Consider the following 13364-nt stretch of genomic DNA (forward strand, 5'->3'; position numbering starts at 1 on the left):
CATAACCCACCTTGTGGCTCGGGGTGTCTGTGTGCCTGGTCGCGGAGCCGGGAGATCGTTTTTACGGTCTCTGCAGGTTGTGGCCTGCACTGGACGCCGGAGCTGCGGCCTAAATTTCCAAGACTGACCCGCCGAGAAGCTACAGGAGACGCGCTGACGCTGAAGCTGTCCACGGCCACTGAATCCCACTGGTCGATCCTGCAGCCTATTGGGGAGTGCCTGGGACCCCCCCTACACCGATACCGGAGCCCCGTGAACCGAGCTTGGGACCCGGCGCTCGAAGACGGAGGAAAGCCGCGGACCCGCACTTCCGGTGCTGCGGCGGCACAGTTCTCCCTCGGCCTGCAGCGGAGATCACCAGACCCGGAGGTACCTTCCCTGCACTCCTCTCCCCTTGGAAGTAACTCCCACTGCAATAGGGACAAACGGAGGGGGGCTGTGAGAGTGAGGGAAACTATAGATGCCATGCCCATGTGTGAGACTGGGGGAGATCTGTCTAACATAACATCATCTATAGGGGCACCACCTCTTCCTCCCCATATCCTCCTATACTGATTATTATTTGGCATTATATTTGCTGTCCCCTGGATCCTATTATAGTGAAGCGGATTGCCCTCATTACCACCACTGCTGATCCTTGAAACTGATGCTGTTTCTCCAGTCTGCTGCCACAAAGTGAATTACAACTCCTATTCACCCCCCCTCCCCGTCGCCATGTGTGTGGGAGGTGAGTGAGATTATCTTCATACCTACTAATTAGTCCTCAGTTGGCGTGTTTATACGGTGATGCTGCGGGCCGGATTGCCGTTGTAATTGACATATTTCATCACAGATATTATTTCCACGCTCTCTAAGTCTCGCTGCTTACTCTCCCATATAGTGGTGATAGCAATGTTATGCCTGGTAAACACAATTGCATCTCTCCGACAACTTGGAGAACTACACCCGCTCCCAGCTTTCCATAAATGGATACATATTACAGCGATATGTGAAGTCGCATCACCCGCAGCTGTGATGTAGACCTATCCCCACTTTTCTAACCAACGGCAAGTTCTGTCATCTGTCCGACCCTCATGAGCTCGTAATTATTACTATGGACAAATTCTTAAGTTCTACTACACCAAAACCCCAACGATATAGAAGTGGTAGTAAACGCGGGGAACCAAGCACCACCTCTCCACCACTATCCTCCCACCCTGTCTGCCTAGACATCGCGGTTGAAACACCATCTACCATGGCCCCAAAAGCTCCCCCCGCTCCACCATCCTATTCGGAAATAGTGAAAGCGATTAAAGAAACCGTGGAGCCTTTACTGCAAGCTCAGGCAGATACATTTATGACCGCAGTATCAGACCTGAAGTCAGAGCTTGGGTCGATGACCCGCAGAATCTCGGTGAACAAGAATAGAATTGGAGTTAACTTTAAGGAAATAGAGGATCTCAAAGAACAAGTCGTATCTTTAACAACTTCGCGTCAACATATGATGATGAAGATGGATGATCTGGAAAATCGTTCGATACGCAACAACCTGAGGATTGTGGGCCTTAAAGAATCACTGAAAGGCCCTGACCTGATGAAATTCCTCCTCTCCGACTTGCCAGACCTCCTAGGTATTTCAGAAGAACTCTCCTCGATGGAAATCGAACGAGCTCATAGATTAGGTCCCCCACGTGACTCTAACCAATCTAGACCCCGCCCGGTCATCTTTAAATGCTTAAATTTCAGACATAAAGACCTGATATGGTCTGCGGCTCGAAGCAAAGGCCCACTTCAATGGGATGGACAACGGCTGTTCCTCTTCCAGGACTATTCCGCGGAAGTCTCTAGGGCTAGAAGGGAAATGTCTCCAATCTGCTCTCAGCTGGTGAAACACGGTATCCGATTTGCCCTTCTATATCCTGCGCGGCTGTGCATTTTCACCCCACAAGGCCCGAAAGATTTCACCTCAGTAGACTCGGCCAAGGGCTATGTAACGGAACTTGGAGAATCTACGCGGTTGTCCTTGGCCTCACATCCATCCTCCCCAAACGGAGCTGCAGATAATGATTGAAACCTGATACCGGGACTTCACCCATGTTCTTATACTGGTTGATATAGTTAATAATTCTCCTCTAATACGAGGTGGATTAAGTTTAGCTCCTACCATGACCATTTCGAAAACACTTCATTTCCTCTATATAAGGGTCATTAGGACGCTCTCTTGAGTTACTTATCTTAATATTGCCTGTTGGTTGTTTTGTTCTTTTCATTGTTCTACATTGCAGCGGGTTCACGCTGAAAGTCCATACTGATGCATGCTGGTGTGGACGCACTCATATGTTATATATGTCTTAACCTTTGTCTTTACCTTTACCTTTCTCTCTTCTTTCTGACTTCTTTTACTCTCCTCTCCGCTACTTTTTCCCTACAGATGTTTGCCCGGCTGAGGTGGGGATTGTTTATGTTTATGATACACTGGATTATTAACAGGATGATGTTTTTCTTCACGAGATCGATTGCTACCCCTCTCTATTCCCCCGCGAATGGTATAAATGTCGCAGCTTAATATAATATCGTGGAATGTTAGGGGTATTAATTCTCCTATCAAACGGAGACGTATCCTTACCTACTTAAATAAGATAAAAGCTGACGTCTCTATGCTCCAAGAGACACACCTGACCCCCCCTGAACATGCTAAACTTACCATGCTTAGACAAGAGGTTGTGGTGTTTTCTTCATTTTCTTCTAAGGCAAGGGTGGTTGCTATCCTTATCCGTAAGGGGGTGGGGTTCGACATACATCATCAGATTATCGACCCTCTAGGCAGATATGTTGTATTGGATATCACCTTACAGGGCACCAGATTAACCTTGTGCAATATTTATGCCCCGGCTGTCTATGATAAATCATTCTATCTAGAAGTAACTAATATTCTCCGTCCATATTCACATACCTCTCTCATTGTTGGCGGGGATATGAATATGGTGTCCTCTTTGGTTTTGGACAGGAAAGGTGCCTCGTCTCAGGGGGCCCGACTGCCCAAGATCAAACTTGATTACATGTCTGCACAACTGGGGCTGGTTGATGTGTGGCGACTCCATAACCCGGTAGAATTGGAATATACTTACTACTCTTCATCCCATAATTCCTTCTCACGTATTGATTACTTTCTTGTTTCCACCGACCTGTCCCCCAGGATCACTGAGGCAGCTATTAACCCTATAACTATTTCAGACCATGCCCCTATATCAATTGTCCTTCAAGGTAGACTCACTTTGGGTACCAACTCCAATTGGAGATTCCCTGCCAAGATGGCGGCTTCTCCGGAATTTAAAACCATGTTGCTGACTTCCTGGGACTCTTACGCTCTTAACAACTCTGACCATACGTCTGACCCTGCCCTGTTTTGGCAGACTGCTAAAGCTGTTCTGCGAGGAGATATAATTGCATTTATGGCGAAATATAGACGAGATCAAGACGCCGCATATAGAGCAGCACAAACTATGCTTACTTCCTCATTTCAAAACTTTAAATCCACACCTACGTTGGCTAACAAACAGAAGTATAGAGACGCTAAGACCCAATTTGATCATACTCTGACACATATGGATAATAGATTCCTCATTGCAGGTAAATATAAATTCTTCCAATATGGAGATAAGCCGAGTCGAATGCTTTCCAATTTACTTAAATCCGATAAGGGACCCCATTGTTAGGTTCCTGGTGCTCAGAACAAGGGAGATGTTCATAAAGTGAGTCCAGAGCACCAGGACGTAACGCTGGGAAAGGGGAATGGAAAGGGAATAGCCCCTGGCGCCCTAACTCTGTTGTCTCACCCGTGCTATCGGAAATCCCTTGCGAGACTATGGTTCCTTGAGCCCTTGGCAGCCACGTTTGAAGGGCGGATTATGTCTGCCCAACTCCGGTGCCCCCCGGTCTTAATGAGAGACAAAGGGAAATCCGAGGCAGAATGATAACAAGAGGACCTCTAACTAAGCAAACAGGCCAGGGGCTACAAGCTAACTAAAAACCTAAAGTATGTGCGGAGAAACCGCCAAAGGAAAAGAACAACAAAGGAAATGCTGATCACACGCCGACATAATACCTTTGTGTACCGGCGGTGACAGCATAAGCAGAACCCTCTGCAAAACACCAGGGACAGAAACAATAATGGAATACAGCGGCCTAGGCCAACGGACGCGGGAGAGCCGCTACTCACGGAACCGGTACGAATACTGGCAAACGGACAGGAACTTCTAATGCTGCCGACACCGACTCTCAGAACTGGAGGACAGGCAGAATCCCAAACGACAGACCGGTGGACACCAGGAAGCCAGAAGACTTGACCAGGGACAGGCAAAGCCACTGGACCTCAGGGCAGGAACGCCTCACCGCAGGACACGGGATCAGACACAGGAATCGACACAGGGACTGACACAGGAATCAACACAGGGACTGACACAGGAATCAACACAGGGACTGACAGGAACCAGCTCACACTTCAAGCAGACTGCAAACCAAGGAATATCACCAGCATCTGTGAATTGCAGTCAGCCAGCATATAACAGAGGCCTAATTAATAATCCCATGCAGCTGCCCTGTTGCATGATTCCAACTGACAAGATGCAATTAGCAGCCAGGTGAGGCTGAACACATGGGAACAAGCTGCAATTACACAGACTCACCAGCAGCAGCAGACAAGAGTATTCTAAAACAGAGCAACAGGAAATCCTGGCATGCAAGACAACTTTATAAACATAAAATAGGAATGAACCACTACCTGTGGTTCATAACAGTATCCCCTCCTTAAGGGTGAGCTCCGAGCACCCCATGACACCCACGGGGAACATAAACAGAAGTATAACATGAAATACAGAACAAAACTGCAAAACAGGAATGAGCCACAGCCGTGGCTCATAACATTACCCCCCCTTGAGGAGGGGTCAAAAGACCCCAAAATTCAGACTATCCAGAACAAGGGATACAAAAAAAAAAAAAATACCTGACACACTGGTCTAACAGACAAGAAAACAAAAAACAAGCTGTAGCAACAACTTGTAACAGTGACCTCCCCTTGATGGTGGCCACTGGACACAAGACAAGGAAAAAAAAAAAAAAAAATCTCTCTTTTTTTTTTTATCAAGGCAAGAGTCAAAATTATTTCTTTTTCTTCTTCTTCTTTTTACAAAGCTCTTTAGGTCTGACCAAGGTAATTCCCCAAACATTGTCTGAACTGATGGTACCACCCAGCAAGGCTGCGTTCAAATCAGAGACAGGTCTCTTACCCTTGGGAGCTGAACTTTCTGGTAAAGTACTATTATTAGAAGAAGAAGTCAAAAAAGCACATCCTGCAGTCAAAACAACGGTTTGGGACTCTTGTGCCGAGTTTACAGTATTTGGTGGACTCTCAGCAGACAAGACGGGTGACTTAGAGGAACCTGAACCAATTTCTTTGGAACCGTATCTTTTAACAATTGCATCACAGAATGCTAGGGGATCCTGAAGAATGGGATCTTCAGCTTTCATTAGGCTGGTCGCCCACTCAGAAGGCTCTCCTCTAAAAGAATAAATCAGATAGAGCCCAAGGTTTTCTGAAGTGATGCCCAGAAATGGTCTAGACAACATAATAGTGTAATAGTGTTTGAAAAGCGCCAGAAATTGGGCGAAGTCCCCATCAAAGGTTATGGATGTTGAGATATCAGAGTCAGGATCTGTTTCCTTCTCATCTGACTGACTGGAGTGCTTTGCTAGGACCTGGTCACTATTGACCTTACTCGAGGCTGAGACTTTCTGAACCCCACCCGGGGCAGTGACTTTCTGAACCCCACCCGGGGCAGTGACTTTCTGAACCCCACCCGGGGCAGTGACTTTCTGAACCCCACCCGGGGCAGTGACTTTCTGAACCCCACTGGGGCAGTGGCCTCCGGGAACCCCGCTGGGGCAGTGGCCTCCGGGAACCCCGCTGGGGCAGTGGCCTCCGGGAACCCCGCTGGGGCAGTGGCCTCCGGGAACCCTGCTGAGGCAGTGGCCTCCGGGAACCCCGCTGGGGCCAGCACCTCGGATTCTTTTACTGGGACTGGGCCGTTGGCCTCCCTGACTGGGATCGGGCCATCGGCCTCCCTCTCTGAGTCGATAATTATCGAAAGTTCTCCCGGGACTATGACTTCCGGGACTTTTGCTGAAGCAATAACGTTCAGATCCTCCACTAATGCTATGCTTCTTAAGTTCTTTCCTGGGGAAGCGACTTCTAGACCCTTCTTTGGGGCTGCGTCTCTCGAGACCCCACTTGGGGATATTACTTCAAAGATCCCTTCTGGGGTTTTGCTTCTCGAGTTCCCCTCAAGAACTATGGTTTTAGAGACCCTTTCTAGGGTTGCGCTTTTCAAGTCCCTACCTGGGGTAACAGCTTCTGAGACCCCTTCCGGTATGGACACCTGAACTATAATATTTGATGTCCCTCTATAAGCTAGGGCATCGGGTACCGCTCCAGCACTCTGGGCATCGGGTACCGCTCCAGCACTCTGGGCATCAGGTACCGCTCCAGCACTCTGGGCATCAGGTACCGCTCCAGCACTCTGGGCATCGGGCACCACTCCAGGACCCTGGGCATCGGGCACCACTCCAGGACCCTGGGCTACGGGCACCACTCCAGGACCCTGGGCTACGGGCACCACTCCAGGACCCTGGGCTACGGGCACCACTCCAGGACCCTGGGCTACGGGCACCACTCCAGGAACCTGGGCATCGGGCACCACTCCAGGAACCTGGGCATCGGGCACCACTCCAGGAACCTGGGCATCGGGCACCACTCCAGGAACCTGGGCATCGGGCACCACTCCAGGAACCTGGGCATCGGGCACCACTCCAGGGACTTGCAACTCCGCTTCCACAGGAACCTCAAGAGAGGAGAGAAACATTCTCTTTTGATTCCTGAATCTATAATGGGGCTCCCTTGCCCAAGGACCCCAATTATAGGACAGAGAGTTTTTTTGTGTGGGTTGTGTGACAAGTACCTCTGCCACAGTAGAGACAGGAGTAGGTCTTGTATCATGACTCAACTTGGCCAGAGGGCAAGACTCGTCACCACACTTTGGCTTGCGCAACTCACAGGTCTGCAGATAATGGCCTAAACCCCCACAATATAGGCATAAGTTTAAGTTTCTGCGACGCAGACGCTCCTCTTCTGAGAGCCTGGGCCGCAGAAAACTTTTAAACCTTTTCTCTTCAATTAAACCAGAGGATTCTCTTGTCACCATACTGTGAACAAGAGTCTCTTTAGAGATAGATGTACTCTCAACGACTTCTGGCAAAATGAGCAAGATTTTAGTCAGAAGGTTTTGCAGTTGCTTTAGGGATTGCTGCAAAACTTCTAGTCGCTCTGGTCTCAAAGCACTGAATACAGAGTTCAGGGCTGCGAGAGATGCCTGCAGGGCTTGCATAGTAGACATAGGAGGATTTAAAACTAGACAGGACAAGACAAGACAAGGCAAGACAAGACTAAATTTTGCGAAACAAGACTTTTTTTTTTTTTTTTTTTTTAAACACCGGACTGGATTCTAAACACCGGACTGGATTCTAAACACCGGACTGGATTCTAAACACCGGATTGGATTCTGCACACTGAATTCTAGACAAGACTGGATTCTAACACCGGACTGGATTCTAACACCGGACTGGATTCTAACACACTGAAATCTAGACAGGACTGGATTCTAGACTAGACACTGGACTGGGCCAAAAAAGAAAAAAAGTTTTATTTCTTTTTTGTGGTATGGCTGGTGTTAATGTTAGGTTCCTGGTGCTCAGAACAAGGGAGATGTTCATAAAGTGAGTCCAGAGCACCAGGACGTAACGCTGGGAAAGGGGAATGGAAAGGGAATAGCCCCTGGCGCCCTAACTCTGTTGTCTCACCCGTGCTATCGGAAATCCCTTGCGAGACTATGGTTCCTTGAGCCCTTGGCAGCCACGTTTGAAGGGCGGATTATGTCTGCCCAACTCCGGTGCCCCCCGGTCTTAATGAGAGACAAAGGGAAATCCGAGGCAGAATGATAACAAGAGGACCTCTAACTAAGCAAACAGGCCAGGGGCTACAAGCTAACTAAAAACCTAAAGTATGTGCGGAGAAACCGCCAAAGGAAAAGAACAACAAAGGAAATGCTGATCACACGCCGACATAATACCTTTGTGTACCGGCGGTGACAGCATAAGCAGAACCCTCTGCAAAACACCAGGGACAGAAACAATAATGGAATACAGCGGCCTAGGCCAACGGACGCGGGAGAGCCGCTACTCACGGAACCGGTACGAATACTGGCAAACGGACAGGAACTTCTAATGCTGCCGACACAGACTCTCAGAACTGGAGGACAGGCAGAATCCCAAACGACAGACCGGTGGACACCAGGAAGCCAGAAGACTTGACCAGGGACAGGCAAAGCCACTGGACCTCAGGGCAGGAACGCCTCACCGCAGGACACGGGATCAGACACAGGAATCGACACAGGGACTGACACAGGAATCAACACAGGGACTGACACAGGAATCAACACAGGGACTGACAGGAACCAGCTCACACTTCAAGCAGACTGCAAACCAAGGAATATCACCAGCATCTGTGAATTGCAGTCAGCCAGCATATAACAGAGGCCTAATTAATAATCCCATGCAGCTGCCCTGTTGCATGATTCCAACTGACAAGATGCAATTAGCAGCCAGGTGAGGCTGAACAGATGGGAACAAGCTGCAATTACACAGACTCACCAGCAGCAGCAGACAAGAGTATTCTAAAACAGAGCAACAGGAAATCCTGGCATGCAAGACAACTTTATAAACATAAAATAGGAATGAACCACTACCTGTGGTTCATAACACCCATCATGTGACAGCTCTGAGGGATTCGACCTCAGCTGTGCAATCCGAAGGGAAAGCAATAGCTGACATCTTCCACTCCTTTTTTAGTGATCTCTACTCTCACAGCACTGTTGACCAACATACCAAAACCTCCTTCTGGGACACAGTACAGTTATCCAGATTTCCCCGGTTCAATCAGATTCCCTTACGGCCCCTGTTACTGTCACTGAAGTGACGGAGGCTATTAAAGCCCTTAAACCGCTGAAGACCCCAGGCCCTGATGGCTTATCAGGAGAATTCTTTAAATTGCTCTCCCCTAAAATTGTGGACTCTCTAGCGGCCTTCTTTAATACTGTTTTTTCCAACCTTACTATCCCACACCATTTTAACTCGGCCCTGATCCGGGTTATACCCAAATCTGGCAAAGACCCGCTCCTCCCGTCTTCTTACCGCCCTATCTCCCTACTTAATGTAGACTACAAACTGTTTACTAAACTGTTAGCAGACCGATTAAAATTTATTCTGCCTGAAATAATCCACAGTGATCAAACCGGTTTTATCTCGGGCAGACACTCGGTGACCAATATCCGCAAAGTCCTAACGGTCCTACAATCCCTGAGGGGAGTGGAGACAGGTGGCCCCACTTTTCTATTATCATTGGATGCTGAGAAAGCATTTGATTTGGTGACGTGGGACCACCTGTTTGAGACACTCCAACGCTTCGGATTTTCTGACAGATTTGTGGCCATTCTGCACACCATATACCATAATGCATCTACACAAGTTTTTACTAATCGGTATCTGTCTCAACCCTTAACGATTCATAGGGGGACCAGACAGGGCTGCCCCTTATCCCCTTTGCTTTTTGCGGCAGCTTTAGAACCCCTGGCTATAGCACTGAGGCAACTATCGACCTTCTCGGGAATATCAGTAGGAAAGAGAGAAGTTAAACTTGGACTATTTGCAGATGATATGATCTTATTTGTCTCTAACCCCCATATCTCGATACCTGCCATTTTTGACACTATACACTGTTTTAGTACCTTTGCTGGTTATTGTATAAACACCCATAAATCTGAACTACTCCCTCTGTCCAACATGCAGGACCCTCTTCTCTATACCGACTTCTCTTCCCAGTTCACGTTGACTCCTACCAAACTAAAATACTTAGGTATTTATATTCCCTCAGAACTTTCCCGGCTATATCAATTTAATTATATACCCATTATTCAACAAATCAAAACACGTTTAGAATCCTGGAAAGATCTCAAACTTTCTCTGTTGGGCAGGATAGTGGTGATAAAGGCTGTTATTTTCCCAAAACTGGCTTATTTGCTTCAAATGCTCCCCATCACGATCACTAAACATGACTCTCTATTCTGCTCGCAAATATTTTCAAAATTCATCTGGAAAAACTCAAAACCTCGCATGCCCAAAGTCAACTTATGTTAACAAACGAAAAGGTGGATTGAGTATGCCCAATGTGACGATGTTTGCCAGATCGGCACTATTTAAATTTGCCTCGAATTGGCTCCTTCGATCAGATCTATTCACGAACTTGGAACTGGAAGAGGCACTGTTTTCCCCATACTCCCCTGCAGCATTGCTTCACACACCGAAGTCTAAACTGCCCCAGGAGGTTAAGACTAATATTTTATTTTGGGACACTTATAGGGCCTGGACCTCCATACATAAACTATTTCGTACTGACCCCTTTGAATCACCATACTTACCCTTATGGGGTAACCCCAATGCCCCCTCTTCTTTAGATAATCATCATTTTTACACATGGAAATGTAAGGGGATACACACTATTAGGGATGTCTTTGATCCTGGTGGACAGATGCTCTCTTTTATACAACTGCGTGACAAATTTTCTTTACCCCAATCCAACTTCTTCATGTTTCTCCAAGCGCGCCATTATATTAACTCCCTTAATGACCCCTTGGGCAAAATGGCCTCCACACGAACGATTCTCGACACTCTCCTGTTCTGCAGACATAATCCATTCAAAATCCGTTATCTTTACAATGACCTGATTGAGGTGTTAGCCCCCTCTTGGTCCCCTCTCACTGATTCTTGGAGGCGATAACTTCCAGAGGCACCTGAGATGGGCGGGGTTTCTGGAAACACTGATGTGGTTCTAAAGGCCCTAAAATCCGCTACATTACAAGAAATTAGAGATGAGCGCCTGAAATTTTTCGGGTTTTGTGTTTTGGTTTTGGGTTCGGTTCCGCGGCCGTGTTTTGGGTTCGAACGCGTTTTGGCAAAACCTCACCGAATTTTTTTTGTCGGATTCGGGTGTGTTTTGGATTCGGGTGTTTTTTTCAAAAAACACTAAAAAACAGCTTAAATCATAGAATTTGGGGGTCATTTTGATCCCAAAGTATTATTAACCTCAAAAACCATAATTTACACTCATTTTCAGTCTATTCTGAATACCTCACACCTCACAATATTATTTTTAGTCCTAAAATTTGCACCGAGGTCGCTGTGTGAGTAAGATAAGCGACCCTAGTGGCCGACACAAACACCGGGCCCATCTAGGAGTGGCACTGCAGTGTCACGCAGGATGTCCCTTCCAAAAAACCCTCCCCAAACAGCACATGACGCAAAGAAAAAAAGAGGCGCAATGAGGTAGCTGTGTGAGTAAGATTAGCGACCCTAGTGGCCGACACAAACACCGGGCCCATCTAGGAGTGGCACTGCAGTGTCACGCAGGATGGCCCTTCCAAAAAACCCTCCCCAAACAGCACATGACGCAAAGAAAAAAAGAGGCGCAATGAGGTAGCTGACTGTGTGAGTAAGATTAGCGACCCTAGTGGCCGACACAAACACCGGGCACATCTAGGAGTGGCACTGCAGTGTCACGCAGGATGTCCCTTCCAAAAAACCCTCCCCAAACAGCACATGACGCAAAGAAAAAAAGAGGCGCAATGAGGTAGCTGTGTGAGTAAGATTAGCGACCCTAGTGGCCGACACAAACACCGGGCCCATCTAGGAGTGGCACTGCAGTGTCACGCAGGGTGTCCCTTCCAAAAAACCCACCCCAATCAGCACATGATGCAAAGAAAAAGAAAAGAAAAAAGAGGTGCAAGATGGAATTATCCTTGGGCCCTCCCACCCACCCTTATGTTGTATAAACAAAACAGGACATGCACACTTTAACCAACCCATCATTTCAGTGACAGGGTCTGCCACACGACTGTGACTGATATGACGGGTTGGTTTGGACCCCCCCCAAAAAAGAAGCAATTAATCTCTCCTTGCACAAACTGGCTCTACAGAGGCAAGATGTCCACCTCATCTTCACCCTCCGATATATCACCGTGTACATCCCCCTCCTCACAGATTATCAATTCGTCCCCACTGGAATCCACCATCTCAGCTCCCTGTGTACTTTGTGGAGGCAATTGCTGCTGGTCAATGTCTCCGCGGAGGAATTGATTATAATTCATTTTAATGAACATCATCTTCTCCACATTTTCTGGATGTAACCTCGTACGCCGATTGCTGACAAGGTGAGCGGCGGCACTAAACACTCTTTCGGAGTACACACTTGTGGGAGGGCAACTTAGGTAGAATAAAGCCAGTTTGTGCAAGGGCCTCCAAATTGCCTCTTTTTCCTGCCAGTATAAGTACGGACTGTGTGACGTGCCTACTTGGATGCGGTCACTCATATAATCCTCCACCATTCTATCAATGTTGAGAGAATCATATGCAGTGACAGTAGACGACATGTCCGTAATCGTTGTCAGGTCCTTCAGTCCGGACCAGATGTCAGCATCAGCAGTCGCTCCAGACTGCCCTGCATCACCGCCAGCGGGTGGGCTCGGAATTCTGAGCCTTTTCCTCGCACCCCCAGTTGCGGGAGAATGTGAAGGAGGAGATGTTGACAGGTCGCGTTCCGCTTGACATGACAATTTTGTCACCAGCAGGTCTTTCAACCCCAGCAGACCTGTGTCTGCCGGAAAGAGAGATCCAAGGTAGGCTTTAAATCTAGGATCGAGCACGGTGGCCAAAATGTAGTGCTCTGATTTCAACAGATTGACCACCCGTGAATCCTTGTTAAGCGAATTAAGGGCTGCATCCACAAGTCCCACATGCCTAGCGGAATCGCTCCGTGTTAGCTCCTCCTTCAATGCCTCCAGCTTCTTCTGCAAAAGCCTGATGAGGGGAATGACCTGACTCAGGCTGGCAGTGTCTGAACTGACTTCACGTGTGGCAAGTTCAAAGGGCATCAGAACCTTGCACAACGTTGAAATCATTCTCCACTGCACTTGAGACAGGTGCATTCCACCTACTATATCGTGCTCAATTGTATAGGCTTGAATGGCCTTTTGCTGCTCCTCCAACCTCTGAAGCATATAGAGGGTTGAATTCCACCTCGTTACCACTTCTTGCTTCAGATGATGGCAGGGCAGGTTCAGTAGTTTTTGGTGGTGCTCCAGTTTTCTGTACGTGGTGCCTGTACGCCGAAAGTGTCCCGCAATTCTTCTGGCCACCGACAGCATCTCTTGCACGGCCCTGTCGTT

The 13364-nt window shown here is 47.9% G+C and overlaps 1 protein-coding gene across 2 annotated transcripts in view; it reads left to right on the forward strand.

Moving 5' to 3' along the window:
* UNC5D (unc-5 netrin receptor D) overlaps positions 1–13364 on the forward strand; it is an 866621-nt gene that overhangs the window by 314266 nt on the left and 538991 nt on the right. The gene's annotated exons all lie outside the window — the stretch shown is intronic.

Source organism: Pseudophryne corroboree, chromosome 6, assembly GCF_028390025.1.
Source record: "Pseudophryne corroboree isolate aPseCor3 chromosome 6, aPseCor3.hap2, whole genome shotgun sequence".
Taxonomy (NCBI): domain Eukaryota; kingdom Metazoa; phylum Chordata; class Amphibia; order Anura; family Myobatrachidae; genus Pseudophryne; species Pseudophryne corroboree.